Raw genomic sequence first — 14,873 nt, forward strand, 5'->3', positions numbered from 1 at the left:
TGTACGGAAAAGTCAGCTGAAAGAAGCCAAAAATGCAAAAGAAAGCAGTGGTTCACTGTGACTGTATAAATAGAGAAGTCAGCAATAACTGAGGCGGCGAAAAAGGAAAAGAAAATAACAACCTTCCTTGTTTAAAAGCGCCGCCAGCAAGAGGACTAAAGGGGTCGCACAAATGTACGGGGTAGACTCTTTTAAGGTTTTATTCGACAAAGTTGCTTCGCACTTCGCTGAAAACGGTTTGTTCAGTCAAAATGCGAGATATTAGATTTACGTATGAGAGAACAGGGCATATCGAGCAAATACAAGTCCACAATTAACGTTTATTATTAATCTTGTTACTGCATGGGCGATCTTTAAATAAATATTAGAAACCCGTCCAAAATAGATAGAAGAAATCAATTCTCAATCAATATCTCATTGTATTTCATGACAAAAAAAGAGACTAATTGATGTTATGTCTTCCTCTTCTTATTCTCCTTCCTGTAAAGAGAACATGGAAAAGAAATAGAAATTTGTATTCCTCCTCATATTGCAAAAGAGTTTTCGACTCTGTAAGTGCAATTACTTGTCAGCATTTAATGATTCGTTATTGATTAATATGAAAATTCGCAAAAATTATTCTTTGAGGACACGGAAGTTTTTTCACATAAATAAAGGCGACCTTGAATCACGAACAACAACAAAACGCCCTGGCTGTGTCCTTTACTGCCTTTCTCACTTCTGTGATTTTCCAACCGTAAAGAAAGGGATTCAGAGATGAATTCAGATAAACTAAAGTTTTCGTAAAGAGCCACAGAGCATGAACTGCTGATCCACTAAGTACTGTATGTCTCAATATCAACACAATTATGAAAGGGATGTAGCATGCCAAAAAAGCCAACTGCACCCAAAATATGCTGGAAACTGTTTTCTGATATTGTTTGATGTTTAGTTGAACTCTCCCGTTTAATCTTTGTTTTGATGAACCTTTTGCTATCCATGCACGTACTCTTCCCCTTCCTGTACCTTTTACTCCTGCTCCTTCTTCTGTGGCTATTCTTGTCCCCGTTATTGCGCCTGCTTCATCTTTTCCTACTCCTATATCTTCTCCTGCGTTTGACCGTCCTTCGCCAGGGTTGTTTTCTACTTCAGCCTGGTACCGCTGTGATCTAAGGTGGATCTTTACGTACCAAACACGAAAGTAACCAGAGATACCACAACGGCCACAAAAGCAACGATCTGCATAAAACAGCAATTATCCAGCATAAAAGTATAACAGTTTAAGTTCGCTTTAGTGTCACAACTTATCTGTATCTCAGCCTCAATAACAAAAAAAGAAGTCTGTCAACACTGATGGCTGTTGATATCAGTACAGTCATTCCAAACAAAACATAGTTGGATATACAAACAACCTCTTCGACGTAATACGAAATATCTATGTCGGTGATACCAAGATCAATGTAAAGAAATAAAACAGTCACGAACAGAGGTTGTGAAAAAAGACCCACACAAATACCGGTAGCGGCTAGACATTCAAACAAGACCTTTGCAGCGGGATGCAGAGGACACTTTATAAGATGTTAATAGAAGCAGAGAACAGAAGGAGAGGACAATGTTGACAGCGAGGAGAAATGCTACTACTCCAATTGGTAATTGTGAAGATAACTGGCTTGTGAGGGTCGCCATTGGCGCTCACGTTCAGACTTGTGGCTCTGTCTTTCCCTCTTTTGGCAGCAAATGAACGTTTATTGGGCGATCCGTATTCGATATAAGAGTATTATTGTTTTGTTGAGAATTTTAGGAGTTTCTATTAGATAAAAAATTCCTCCTGTCGTCTGATTTTCCGATGACAAATGTCACAGCTATAATTAGACTTGTTTTTAACTCTTTCGTGTTTTATTCAAATTCTTCGAATTTTCATCATGTTTAGTGAGCAGGTGCCACATTTATTTAAGAAACTAAATGACTTAGAATCTGCGAGTTATTTCTCACCGATACTATGTAGAGCTCGCTCAACAAGTCAGCTTTTCTTTTCAGTTCCTGACCCATGCGTGTCTTTGTCCTTCTTAGCTACGCTTGTTTTGTTTTTAAGGTAACATATTTGTGGTTCCTTTATGATGAGCAAGTGCTTTTTAGATGAAAAAATTTGCATAATATACTGATGTTTAAGAACATTGAGGTCAATTCTCATAAAATAAAGGCATCCTTGAGCTACAAACAACACCAAAACGCTCTGATTGTCTTCTTTACTGCAACTCTCACTTCTCTGAACTTCCAGCAGTAAAGAAGAGATTCAAATTTAATTTAATGATATCAACTGAGTTGACTGGCTACCATATGCCAGTTCCCTATTATTCGTAACAGAAAAATTAATTACTTTGCCGCGAGTGTGTTCCCTAAATTCAGAACTCATTAGCCAGAGCCAATTTGCCGGCACGTCAAAATATGTTAGTAAGTAGTGGTACTCTTTAACTTGGCGAAAAACATAAGCGCAAGGCTGAAAAGTATTCGTGAAAATCCAAGCTCGATATCACTTTTTTCTCTGAATGAATTCGATTAGGAACTGAAGAGAAAACACAACTTTAAAATTAATTAAATTTGCTTTGAAAGGAGTAGGCTGTAGCGTGCGGAAAAACAGTTTTACCACCGCCAATAGCCAGCTGAAAAGAAACAATTACCTCCATGCTTCTTTTGAAGTAAAAATGAAAAAATAAGCCACGGGAAATATTGGAAAATCACCATAGGAAAAGAAAACAAAATGATATCGACCGAAAACACTTCAACTGTGTTTTTATTGAATATAGAAAACCCCCCTTCTGCAGTTGACAGTCTTAAATGGCTAGAGAGATTTAAATATCACCACCTGCTCATTTCGGAAACTAGATTCGTTCTTTGGATGTTGTGTGGTCTTCAAGAGGAGAGCTCTCAACGCCTTTACCAATGAGAGTGGTAACTGCTATAAAATAACATGGAAAACCTGACGGAAAATACAAACCAAACAAGAATCGATCAATTTCGTTGCTTCACGGGCGTATGTGATCGAAGTCTTATTATGTTTGTTTCGTCATTGATCTCATAATTTTCATTGAAGCCATTGTGGGAAATGGTCTCATTCTTTTCCCTCTCTGCAAGATTCTTCCCTTCATCAACCATCAAAATGTTTGTTCAGTAATCTTGCATACACTGATATCACCGTTGAACTCAGTTTCCAGCCGTTTCATCTTGCTTACGCAATTTCCCAAGAACACTCTGCAAATTGTTACCATAGCTCGCTCATCAACCGAACCTTGGGCGTCATTTTCTGTGGCATGTCTGTCCTCACAGTGACTGCAATAAATATAGGCAGACTTTTAGCTGTTTCACTTGGGCTAATATATGGACAAGTAGTAACTCTGTGGCGAGTAAGAGTAACTTTAGTCCTTTGTTGGCTTGTTTACATTACAAGAGGAATAACAAACCATTCCATCCTTTCTATTTATTTGATAATCAGTGACATGGGTGTAACTTTTTCGATGGTGACTTCTACTTTCTGCTACATAGCAATTTACATAAAACTCCGCCGTCAACAAGCTAAACTCCAAGCTTAAACTATCATTCCCAAATTGTGTGATACACATACATTTTTCAAAGATAAAAACAAAGCAGAATGACGTGCTCATTGTTGAGTTGAATTAACAACTGAAAGATGGAAACTTAAAAGCCGCGCTTCAAAAGATTGCAATATCACTGTCATCATCCGAATCATCGTCGCCAGATATCGTGATTTCAATTTCGTCGTCATCATCATCATCCTCATCCTCATCATCATCATTCTCATCATCATCGTCATCGACATCGTCATCTTCCTCGCCACCTTCGTCGGATTCCTAAGAGAAAAAAGGCATTGAGTCGTTATTTTGTTGACCTACATCAAACACGTGTTGCAATAAGTGACGTGATTTAAAGTTCATCTCTGCTTTAGTGCCAGGGGGGCGCTATAGTCCACAACCTAACAAAGTGCAGGATTTTGTATGCAAATAAGGCACGAACGCTCGTCCTCGTCATCAGCCCTACGCAGCCGCCCGACTTCGTATACCCAGCAAACGCTTTCGTCGGTGCTCGCCTGATTCTAAAAAAGAACATTACGGGATTTATGATATGAAATAATTCATGTGAACTGTTATAACATGATGACGAGATCCTTGCGGTGATATTTTGCAACTTATGCAATCATGAAATGACAAGTAAAGCCAGTCAGATAGCTCTCCCAGTTGTCGTGGCATAAGGTAGCTGGGATTACTGCTAGCTCCTAAGCTTGCAATGCAGGCATTATATTAGGGCGAGTTAAGGTTAAGAAGTTCGCGATCTATTATTTGACCGGCCATGGTTGACTTGGAGATTGAGTGGACAGTGGAATGAGGGAGCGGTGAAAGACGAAAAAACGCTTGCTCGAAGAGGCTGTTAAAAAGCGAAACACATCTTGACTAATTGTGCCTCACCGCATTTTCGGAATTGACAAGTAACCGTAACCACAAGAAAAAGAAAAAAGAAGAAAAACAAAAAAGCGTAAAGCGGATGAATGAAACTGTGAGGCAGTTTTTTTTCAGCGAGGAGACAAATGGCTTCGACGTAACCCCCTCCGAGGACACAGATATGAGCTGATATTCACTGCATTCTATGTTCTTTAAGTGTAGCTTCCGTTAATTCCTTTGACAATGTTTCTTCCATTTGATCGTTAACGGTACTTTGAAGCAGACACACTTCTGCACTGGACGGTTTGTTTTATAATTAGTTTTAATGCTAACAGTGTTCGCCCACAACTCCGTTTGTGGGCGAACACAGTTTCCCAAACCAGGAATGACCTCAGGCAAGCGTAATATTCATTGCCCCACCCCCCCCCCCCCCTTTTGACCGTGACTCAACCCCGTGTTACAAATTTCTTCCTCTACTGGAAATAAAAGGCTAGTTAGTCGCAAGGCTCTCCTCCCCACCCCCTTACAGCATTTCGTCAAGCTTTCGCACCAGTTGCTGCTACCCATTTTTATTCCTCGGTGGAGAGATGTACTGTGAGAATAACGTATCTTCCCAAAGAACACTTCACAAAGACCTAACCAGGGTCCCAACCCAGACTCCTATACTTTAATGATTGGGCTTCAGCTCCTCAAATAATTTCACAAAGAGGTTTGGAGGAAGGAAAAAAACAAAACAAAACAAAAACAACATTGAGACTTTGAAAAGGATTTGAGCTTGTGACCTCGCGAGATGCCGGGTGCAGTGCCCTGGCCGACTGAGATATGTAGTCACTACCCGTTAATGAAAGGTGAATTTGTTAGCTCTGGTCTTACGATCAAGATGAACTGAATTTAATGTTTCATAGAAATCATAAGAATCCTCTCATCTCTGAAGGAGTGAGAAGAGGGAGAAAAAAGAGAAGAAAGGAAGGTAAGCAGGAGCGGGAGAGGAAGAGGATGGGAATGAAAGAAAAAGGATGGAAGGGAGGAAAACAAAACAATGCAGAGGTTTCCGATTTATAACCTCACCTCAATAACGGCTACAAAGCTATCAGTTATATCGGTACACAAATCAAATATTGTCTTCTTAACGTCGATTGTAACTGTTCAAAAGCAATTAAAATTTCCAACATCATTTACACGCTCATTTCGTAAACGTCAAGGTAACTGATTAAAATGATTAATTAACTGATAACGAGCGCCAAACAAAATTTCTTTTGAAATTTTTAGCAAGCCCTCCTGCTTACCTATTGGTTGATAATCTGTTGCGTCAAAGATCCGAACGAGGTCTCGTACGGTCCAAGGAGCCTGGAAGGCGGTATTTCCAAAGGATCCGAAAGATATTTTACTATAAAATACGGAAGAACAAACACCGCTCCCTTCAGTCCAGAATTAATTTTTTTTTTCATTTTTTTTTTTTATTTTCAGAGGCTCTGAGGAACTGTTCTCTGAGGGCCCAGTTATGTAAAGGGCGGATAACGCTATCCGACGCATAGAGTTTTATCTAGTGGATAGCGCTATCCCACCTTCGAAAGACTGGAGCCGGAAGTTTTGGGGTTATGAGTCGAATAAAAGAGCTAGAGCTCTTTCACTTTTCCAAACACTGCAAAAGTTGCTAAAAAATTGATGAAAAGTTGAAAAACTTCCTTACTCAATTTTAGATGTCTATAAACTGCAGAAAACCTGTGAAAACATAATCCCGGGTGAGTATTCTGTGCTCTCAGTTTGAATTTGAATATCGGGATGACATATAGATCACAACTAAAAGCTCACGACTTGGAAGCACTAAAACCTCAATGTCAGGTCTGATTTCCTTCGTGAAAAATTAATAAAGTATCAACGAATTTGAGAAGTGTGTAAACAAGTAAACATGAAATTACCCCCATACATGACGTCACCACTGCTACTGAAGATCACGTGACATTGATCTAGTGAAGGACACGAGTCCAGTAAATGGAAAGAGCGAAGATCCCACTGCTTTTAGCGTCAAGGATTATTGGCAAAACAAAAGGCAAACTGTTGATTTGAAATGAGTTGCTCAAGACAATCCAAGGGGTTAGTTTCACAAAAAAAAAGTAGGCTCCGTCGGTGGGGAGGGCGGGTAATAACCAGATAGTTTGGTTTTATCGACTAGGTTGATGATGTAAATTGGCCGGCAAATCACCTAGGATATTCAGACATAAGTTTATACTCGGTGGATCAGTCAGGTGACTGTGTATTGCTTCCCGAAAACGCTCAAGATGAGGAAACAAAAAACTTTTCGTATGAAATAATAGTCCTTGATATCTATTTCTCTCTAATTCACTGTCAAAGAAAGAAGAAGGAGGTAAAGTGATTTTTCGAGATCCTTGGAAGGCCGACGTTGTGTTCCGTTATTTTCGTGAAACGTAATCTTGACTCACTGCTTTACAGTATAGCATTGGCTCGTTCTATAAAAACAAGAAAAGGATAGTCTCTGAATTGATGATAATCTCCAGCCCAGAGGGCTGAAAAACGCCGCTGACAAAGTTGTTAAACTTGTCAAACTTGTGTATAACCCGTTTGCCTTTGACATCCCATAATACACCGTCGTTCAGTACCAGGTCGTCCGTGGGATTGAAGGAGGCGAGGTTCTTTGAGTAGTTATTAGTGTTGTTGAAATCGTGCAGAGTTAGTACCCGCTGATCTGTCGCAGTGTCGTAAATCTGATGCTTGAATATAATCTAGTGAATATCATCATCACACTCTAACTGCATTCTATCAGTTATCGATAAAAAAAGGGATTTTTGGCAGAGAAGTACCTCAAGCCATAAACGTCAAAAAAAAAACCGAAAAAAAGAAACAACTGAATCAAATACAAGAAAATACTGGTCAACCTTAATTAAGGTAATCACTAGGCTTTGCCTCCAATTTATCAACGATCTACCGATAGAAATCTCGAGTTTAGCGCCTTAAAGTTTAACTAATGTTTCAAAAAACGCATTCCAACTGAGTGGCGTGAAAGAAAAACCAAAGTTGTTTCTGAAACATATCAAAATAACAAATTAAAAAAATTATCAAATACAGCCAAGAGGCCTCGAAACAAGTAAACTGAGGCCCAGAAAAGTGATCTTGGCAATGAAGTTTGGGCTAAAAATGCCTCTTGAAAGTCCATGTATTTGAGACAAAAAATGATCGCGCCCAAACTTGGGCGAAATTAGCGATTCTATCTTCCTTCCTGTCCCGTGTTCACGAAGGCTGCTCCTGATATGTTTAGAAGTGAAAATGCATCATATGTCTTGAACTCACATGCGCAGTAGCGTCGTGTGTGCAAATAATTCTGTCTTCTGATAAATTACTAAACTTTACCCAGGTGTCTTCGTTAAATGGATGTCTGAGCCAGAGAAACAAATAAAATTATTAAGTAAATAACATTTTTTATTAAATAGAGAGATTAATGTAACGACGAAATATTACAGTTCGCCTACTGCCACCGCGTTATTAACACGAATCCGATTATAGGATACGAGCCATGATATACACCTAAATTATTTCCCTTTTTGCTTGTTTTGATCTTGAGCGTTGATTGCCGCAGGTGGATTAAGTTGGAATCATTGTTCGTCTCCTGTAATTTATGACATTAGTTTGTATAAGTGTCTTCTGTAAAAGTTGTAGCTCTGACAGAACAATGTAAAACTTATTTTAGTACTTCAGCGATCCTCAAGTCAATAAAAATTAATGGTAAAACAAGGTGAAGTATGTGTTTGTTTTATGTTTCTGCGACAAACAATGTAGTTTGTTAAAGATGAGATACAAATAAACCAAGCAGAGACACAAACAAGGACGTGCCTATCCAATGCACTAGTGATATGAATCAAACAGGTTTTCAAGTTCAAACACTTACTTCACTTCGAAAACGTCTCCAAATGACCAAAGAGCACAGGGAGGCAAAGCAGACGAAAATGACGTCAATAAAAGTTCGCGGTCCTAAAAATTGAAGAATGAAGTACAGAAAGAAAATTTCAGTGATAAATGAATTCACAACCTGAAAGGTTCACATAAGCCTTAGAAAGGTTCATAACGTTGCGAAACGCGCTGCAAAACTGATGAATAAAAAGGGTTGATTGGTTTCAGCGAAATATATGGACTAAACAGTTAACAAGAAAACTGGATTTGACCGAACGTTAAGTTATTTAAAAGCAATAGCGGAGCTGCCTTGTTTTTGTGGATGTGGAACGAAATCCAACATCGAACATAACTTGTTACCATTTGACTGTTGTTGGGTTGGGGGAGGGAGGGGCGGGTGCGCCCCCCCCCCCCCTAAAAAAAAACGTGAAAAACATTAATGAAACTTTCGACCTGTTCGAAGAAGAAAGAAAGGTATTTTTAACTACATGAGGAGCGAAACTTCCATGTTGTACTCTTACTTTTGAACATTGGCACATGGAAATTGCTCTGTCTGCGCTACAGAGATAAGTCGTCTCTTCCCACAAATTATAATTTTTTAAAAATAAATACGTGAAATACAAATGAACATGAAAACCATGAACTGAGCGGTTTATATCTAAAAAAGAACCAAAAAAAAAAATAGGCGTGATACAGCTGACGACTTAACTTATCACAATCAACGACTAATTCATACACATATAGCTATTTCAAGATAAATTTGGCGTTTGACTTGAAATCAAAAAGGTGTAAATTGAGTTTTGTACCTGTCCAGTTATTTTAATAACTTAACTTAATAACTTAAAAGTTGTATTCCTTCAACTCGCCTATTTGTGTTCCAAGTAAAACAGACTTGCCACCGGGCTGAGGAGAAAAAGGAAAAACTTACGTACTACGTTTACATGACCTCATAAAAGCCATCATTTTTTTTTAAACAATAGTAAGGATAATTATTACGAGTAGAATCAAAGTGCTCTGTGAGCAAACTCGTGAATTGACACATGATTTTTTGGATTATGTTTAATGTTATCTGGTTTAGGGAATTTTGTGGTTGATTGTAGAGTACGAGCAGTAGTTCAGTGTTCGCTATTGTAGCAAAGAAACAAAGTAACGTTGGGATAAGAAGGCATTACAATTGAAATGGTCATGCTATTACATTTGACAAGGATGGATGACGTCATGTGTTTTAAACGTAGATAATTTTTGTTTCTGGTTCAAAAGAAAAGGTTGGAAGTAAATGTGGGTGAAAAGTGAAATTTACTGTCTATCATTGTAAATATTGGAAAATCAAGGCAATACTGTCTTAATAAAAACATTAACGATTCCTCTTTGTCAAATGAGACAAATGGGAACGAGTTTTGAGAGATATAATTAAGCCAAGACTGCCACCGTCAGTTTGGATCTCCGCCTGGGTAGATTTTAGTCACGTGCTAGGCAACGTATAATTAATAACAAGATATAATTTCATTTCAGGCCTATTTATCAATTTTGTGGTGTATAACTTGCGCATTTTAGTACGTAATATGTATTTTGAATCTTCAAATTGTCTTGAAACGTAAAAGAAAATTGTTCTCTAAAAATTCACTGAAAATCGGTTGCTAAAATTATTTGCTTAGGTGTTATCTGATTTTCTTTTTAACTTGTAATTTCGTCAGTCGCCGGCATCTTTTGTTGCTTCACATAGGAAAAACACACGCGACGAAACGTAATGATCGATTTTGTCCTCAATCTCACGCTATAACAGAAAAAGCTTCAGAACGTCTGTAAACTCCGTGCGCTTCGCAGTAAGTGATACTTTCAATGAATCTTCGGATTGTTTTCAAGTTCAAGGATTGTGAATTACAATTTTATGAAAAACGAAGGTTGTTCTGTTATTTCAGTGTGAATCCTTGCACGCCTGCCAGTCGTTGGCGCCGCTTGTTGAAACTAAAGCGAAAAAAAAAAACACTCTTTTAAGATTATCATTGGTTTCTTTTTCACCCCACCACTATTCTTAGCAACAAAGCTCACCATTTCGTTTATTTATTGCTCGCCAAAAACTATCAAATGCACTCAAAAGCCTAAAATCGGAAAAAAGTATACAGGAATCGACCAATCAAGCGAGTGCTATTCCCCACATATCTACAACTCGCTCTAGCGCATGCGCGCAATTCACGAGTTAAAAAAAAAGGGAAACACAAAATCATAATTTCCATTTTATTACGAATCAGCCAAATGCAAACGACACAAACAAGAGGTTCAAACCGTTTGACTTCTAAGAGTGACCAGCGTCTAATTTCTCTACAATATCACTCCTTGAAGCAAACATTAGGATCACGAGAATAAAGAAAATGATCTCCAAATATGAAGCTCTTGATTATTAACTAAATTCTCTTTGTCAGCACCTTAGGAATTACATAGAGAACAGTATGGAGAATATGCATACTGATGTTAGCATGTAAATGGTCAAGCCCTGAAGATAGGTTTTTGAGGAGTAAATTTGAGGTCTGAAGAAGTGTCACGGTTCGTTCATCGCAAAAAAAAAAAAATTAAAAAATCGGTTTTCAGTTTCAATTGGTTTTAATTTTATTCACTCTTGGAAGCCAGTCTTTATTTATCACTTGGTGGGAGGGGTAGGTAAAAATTTTTGGGGATCCCACGGTTTTTAGGGGGGGAGCTGAGGGGGATCAGTCGTCTCTAACAGGGCTTAGAGGAGCAACTATAGAATTGACTGCCAATGAGTGGGATCATTACAATACTACAGAACTTTAAGGGGGGATCAGGTTAATTTTATTGTGAAACAAAAAGAATACTCCGATCCCCCGCCCCACTCCCCAGGAGGAAAAATGACAGGTCCCTTTTTAAGTTTACTTCAACTGCTTCGTGTTTGCCAAATTTAGCCAATCAGGATCTTTTCTATCCTTGAGAGTGGTTAGTCCTCGATATCACTCGCTCCACTAAGCAGTTATAGATCTTAAAAATCACATTAAATATGATAACAGAGAGACTTACTGCAAAACATGCACATGCAAAGAAGCTGTTTTCTTCAGTATCGCGAATGGCCCTGAGCGGTTTAAATCTAAGGGAGAACAACACAGTTAGACACAACCGAGAACTAAACTGGACACAATCAACGACTAATTGTGAAACTTCGCCCACAAAATGCGTCAGAATTCTGTAAAGGAACATTATCTTGAACATTATCTTGAGCAAACTTAGCATATTCGAATCGTTTCATTGAGTCCAAACCTATCTGCTAATACAACTGAAAATAAAAGACTTCAAAAGGAGATCAACTAGTGTCACGTCCTTGCACGTGAAAAACTCCACTTCTTTTGGTCGACGCGAAGACGATAAGCCGGCGCTTTTGAAAAACACGAAAAATCCATTCTGTTGAGAGATTATGGAAACCTCCGACACCTGTGTTCAGAAATACCGTTTACGTGTGGACAAGGGTCTGAGAATCAGGTTACAATGATTCTGTTAAAAGAAAAAATTAAGAATTTCTAATAAAGCGATACAAAGTACAAATAAGGCATCTCCTACCTTCCGTACACGAACCTTCTGTTTAGTCTGGCGCCGTTAAATCCGCCATGACGCGGAATCACCTTCAGGTGGGAAAACATTTTTTAAGATTGAGTACAGATAAATGTCGAGGGAGATCACTCTGGAATAAGAGCTGACACGAGTATCAGAACGAAATATTATGATGATGAGACAAGTGTTTCCTTTGTCCGCCACCGTGGCAAAATAGTTTTGTTTAAAGCTAAGAACAATAACGATATACATACCTCTCTTCGCTTTAACCTCGTCGTCATGTTCGATGGTGCGTAATATCTGTACTTTGGTTCAGGGCATTTGTGGGGTCTGACGATAGGCAAATCGGAATAAGTTGATTGTTCACAGTTTTGAGTTTTCTTAGACATCTGGAATAGTAGCGTTTGATTCGATAAACAGCCCTATTTTAAGTACAGATTTATAAACACTCGGGGATTTTTTAATTGAAAGAGAGGAGATGCATTATGTGCAGTTTTTCAAAAATAATTCTGCAAGATGCCACATTTATAACTCTTGTTATAAATGTTACAAACAGTTTTAAATAAACGGGCAAACACTCGGAGAAACAGTAACAAAAAAAGGAAACAAATAAATAAAAAACAGTAAGAGAGTGTCAAAAAAAAACAAACAAACAAACAAAATAAGAGAAAGTCTATTTGTCTAGTGACCTAGAAAACCTTGCAGGCAAGAAATATTTCTTACTCACCTACTGGTGTACCAGGAGGAGCTTAGGGTTTCACAAACCTTTTATACGTAGCTACCGTTAAAGACATAGGCGGTGGTGATTACTCAGAGGTCGTACAAAATTCGTAAAAAATCTCAACGAGGTAATTTGGTATCATAAGTCGAGTTGATCACCACTTCAGTCAACGTTTACCCTTCGTCATTGCTCTGACGGAGGGCTAACGCTCGAAACGTTAACTTCGGAACTATAAACGGTGGCTAATTTACGTTCTCAACTCAGTTTATAATACTAAATTACCTTGTTAAACTCTCCAACCAACAAAGCACCACAGTTCTTTAGAAACTTTCCACCTTTAAAATCTTAACAGAAGGCATTACGAGGCCATATTTAAGCGAGAGTGGAATGCCAATAAGAGACTCTCAATGAAACTCTTGGCAATCCTCCAAACGAGCTGAAATACTTTTTCAGATGTTTTTGGCCCTGGCATACATGACTTACCGTATTAAGGAGAATGGAGGACCAGCGGACACAGGATTGTTACACTGCGCATGCTGTTCGCGAAGATACTGCGTCACGATCATGTCCAACGTTGGAGGTGACGGTGAGCGTGCAGGGCGAGAAAGTTCGGAAAGTAGAAGCCGCTGACCAAAATAAACATGCAGACAAAGAAATCGATCTTCGTTTCATAAACAATATTGTTACACAAAACATTAATAAAATAATAATATCGTAATAATCAACAAATTATAATCCTTTTCGACAAATAAATTTACACGAGATTGAAAAAAAATTTTTTTCCATGAATTTCTTTGTTCTTATGGCGGGGGTGGGATAAGCACACGCCAAAATTATGATCAGCATTCAGATACAGTTATCCTGACCGCTCAATCATCTAAACATTGCTATTACCTTTCCTGTTGGTGTTCCAGGGTCGTTGAATCGGTACCGCGACAGGGATGGAGTGCCGGGAGTGCTCACACCGGAGGAGGCCGTAAAAAGGATTGAGGAGTGATTGAATCGAACCTGTGTACAGTGACGTGGGACATGACGGTAAGCATACGGTTAGTCTTGTACGAAGAGATACGATCCACATTAAGAGCCTGACTGCTTGCCCGCCTGATTCACTTGATCGACCGATCGACTGACCAAACGAGCGAGCACTAACCTACTGAACGATTTACAGGTTGATTAGCTGATGGACGGACAAGCTGACTAACTGATGGACGAACAAGCTGACTGACTGATGGACGAACAGGCTGAATGACTGACGGACAGCCGCAGTGACAGACTGACTGACTAACAAATTAAATGACTGACGGGCTAATTGACTGACTTACTGACGGACAGACGCAAATGACAGACAGACTGACTAACAAACTAACTGACTGACGGGCTGATTGACTGACAGACGGACAGACGGAATGACTGACAGACTGACTGTTAGACTAACTGACTGACTGCCTGACAGAGAAGGAGTATCTGACAGACCCTACATCAGTCACTCTGACGAAGAGCTAACGCTCGAAATGTCAGCTTTACCCTTTATGGTGGCCAATTTACGTTACCAACTCAGTTGATAATACTAAATTGACCAACAGACTGTCTAACGGATGGGCTGATTGACTGACTGACTGGCTGATAGATTGACAAGCTCAGTCCCTTACTAACGGCTGATTAACTGATGGACTGGTGGACTAAGGAACGGAATGATGAACTGAAGGACAGATGGACTGACTTAATTTGTCGATTCTTTTTCCTGTAAAAGAATTTTACAAAGGAATTTCAGAAAAAAAAATACAAATTTGGTCATTTCCATCGTAACCCGTTCACGCAGACTCGTGCCATTATTACATGACTTTAGAAAATGCGATCGCTGTTACGAGATGATCGTATTTTCCTCATGAATCAAAGGACCTTGTGATCACAGAATACACTTAACAACGACAACATGCACCACATACTTTCCTTTTAGTAGGCGTATAAAGCAGATTTGATTCAGGTTTTGGGTCAGGTAGATTAGCTTCTCTCCGTAAAACCTCCGCAGTCTCATGAAGTCCTGGTCCAAAACAACCACACCTTCGATTAACAAATGAGCCAAACACCCTCAAGACTAGTCCAAAGTCCAAAGTAATCTGGGACGCTACACTTTTGCTCTACTAAGGGCTGTAATTGATCTAGAAAACTCACGCCACCTTCTTAACCAATCAGATTCAAAACTAAAAACCAGTTGCGATTTTGTCGCCCGCGTTTTCCCGCGCTTCAGAAGGTTGCTTATTTTT

The 14,873-nt window shown here is 39.0% G+C and overlaps 1 pseudogene; it reads right to left on the reverse strand.

Moving 5' to 3' along the window:
* Positions 1-2,318: 2,318 nt before the first annotated feature.
* The window catches only part of LOC149045662 (DDB1- and CUL4-associated factor 1-like), a 413,926-nt pseudogene continuing 401,371 nt past the window's right edge, over positions 2,319-14,873 (reverse strand).

This window comes from Pocillopora damicornis, chromosome 5 (assembly GCF_964200805.1).
Source record: "Pocillopora damicornis chromosome 5, jaPocDami1.2, whole genome shotgun sequence".
Classification (NCBI taxonomy): domain Eukaryota; kingdom Metazoa; phylum Cnidaria; class Anthozoa; order Scleractinia; family Pocilloporidae; genus Pocillopora; species Pocillopora damicornis.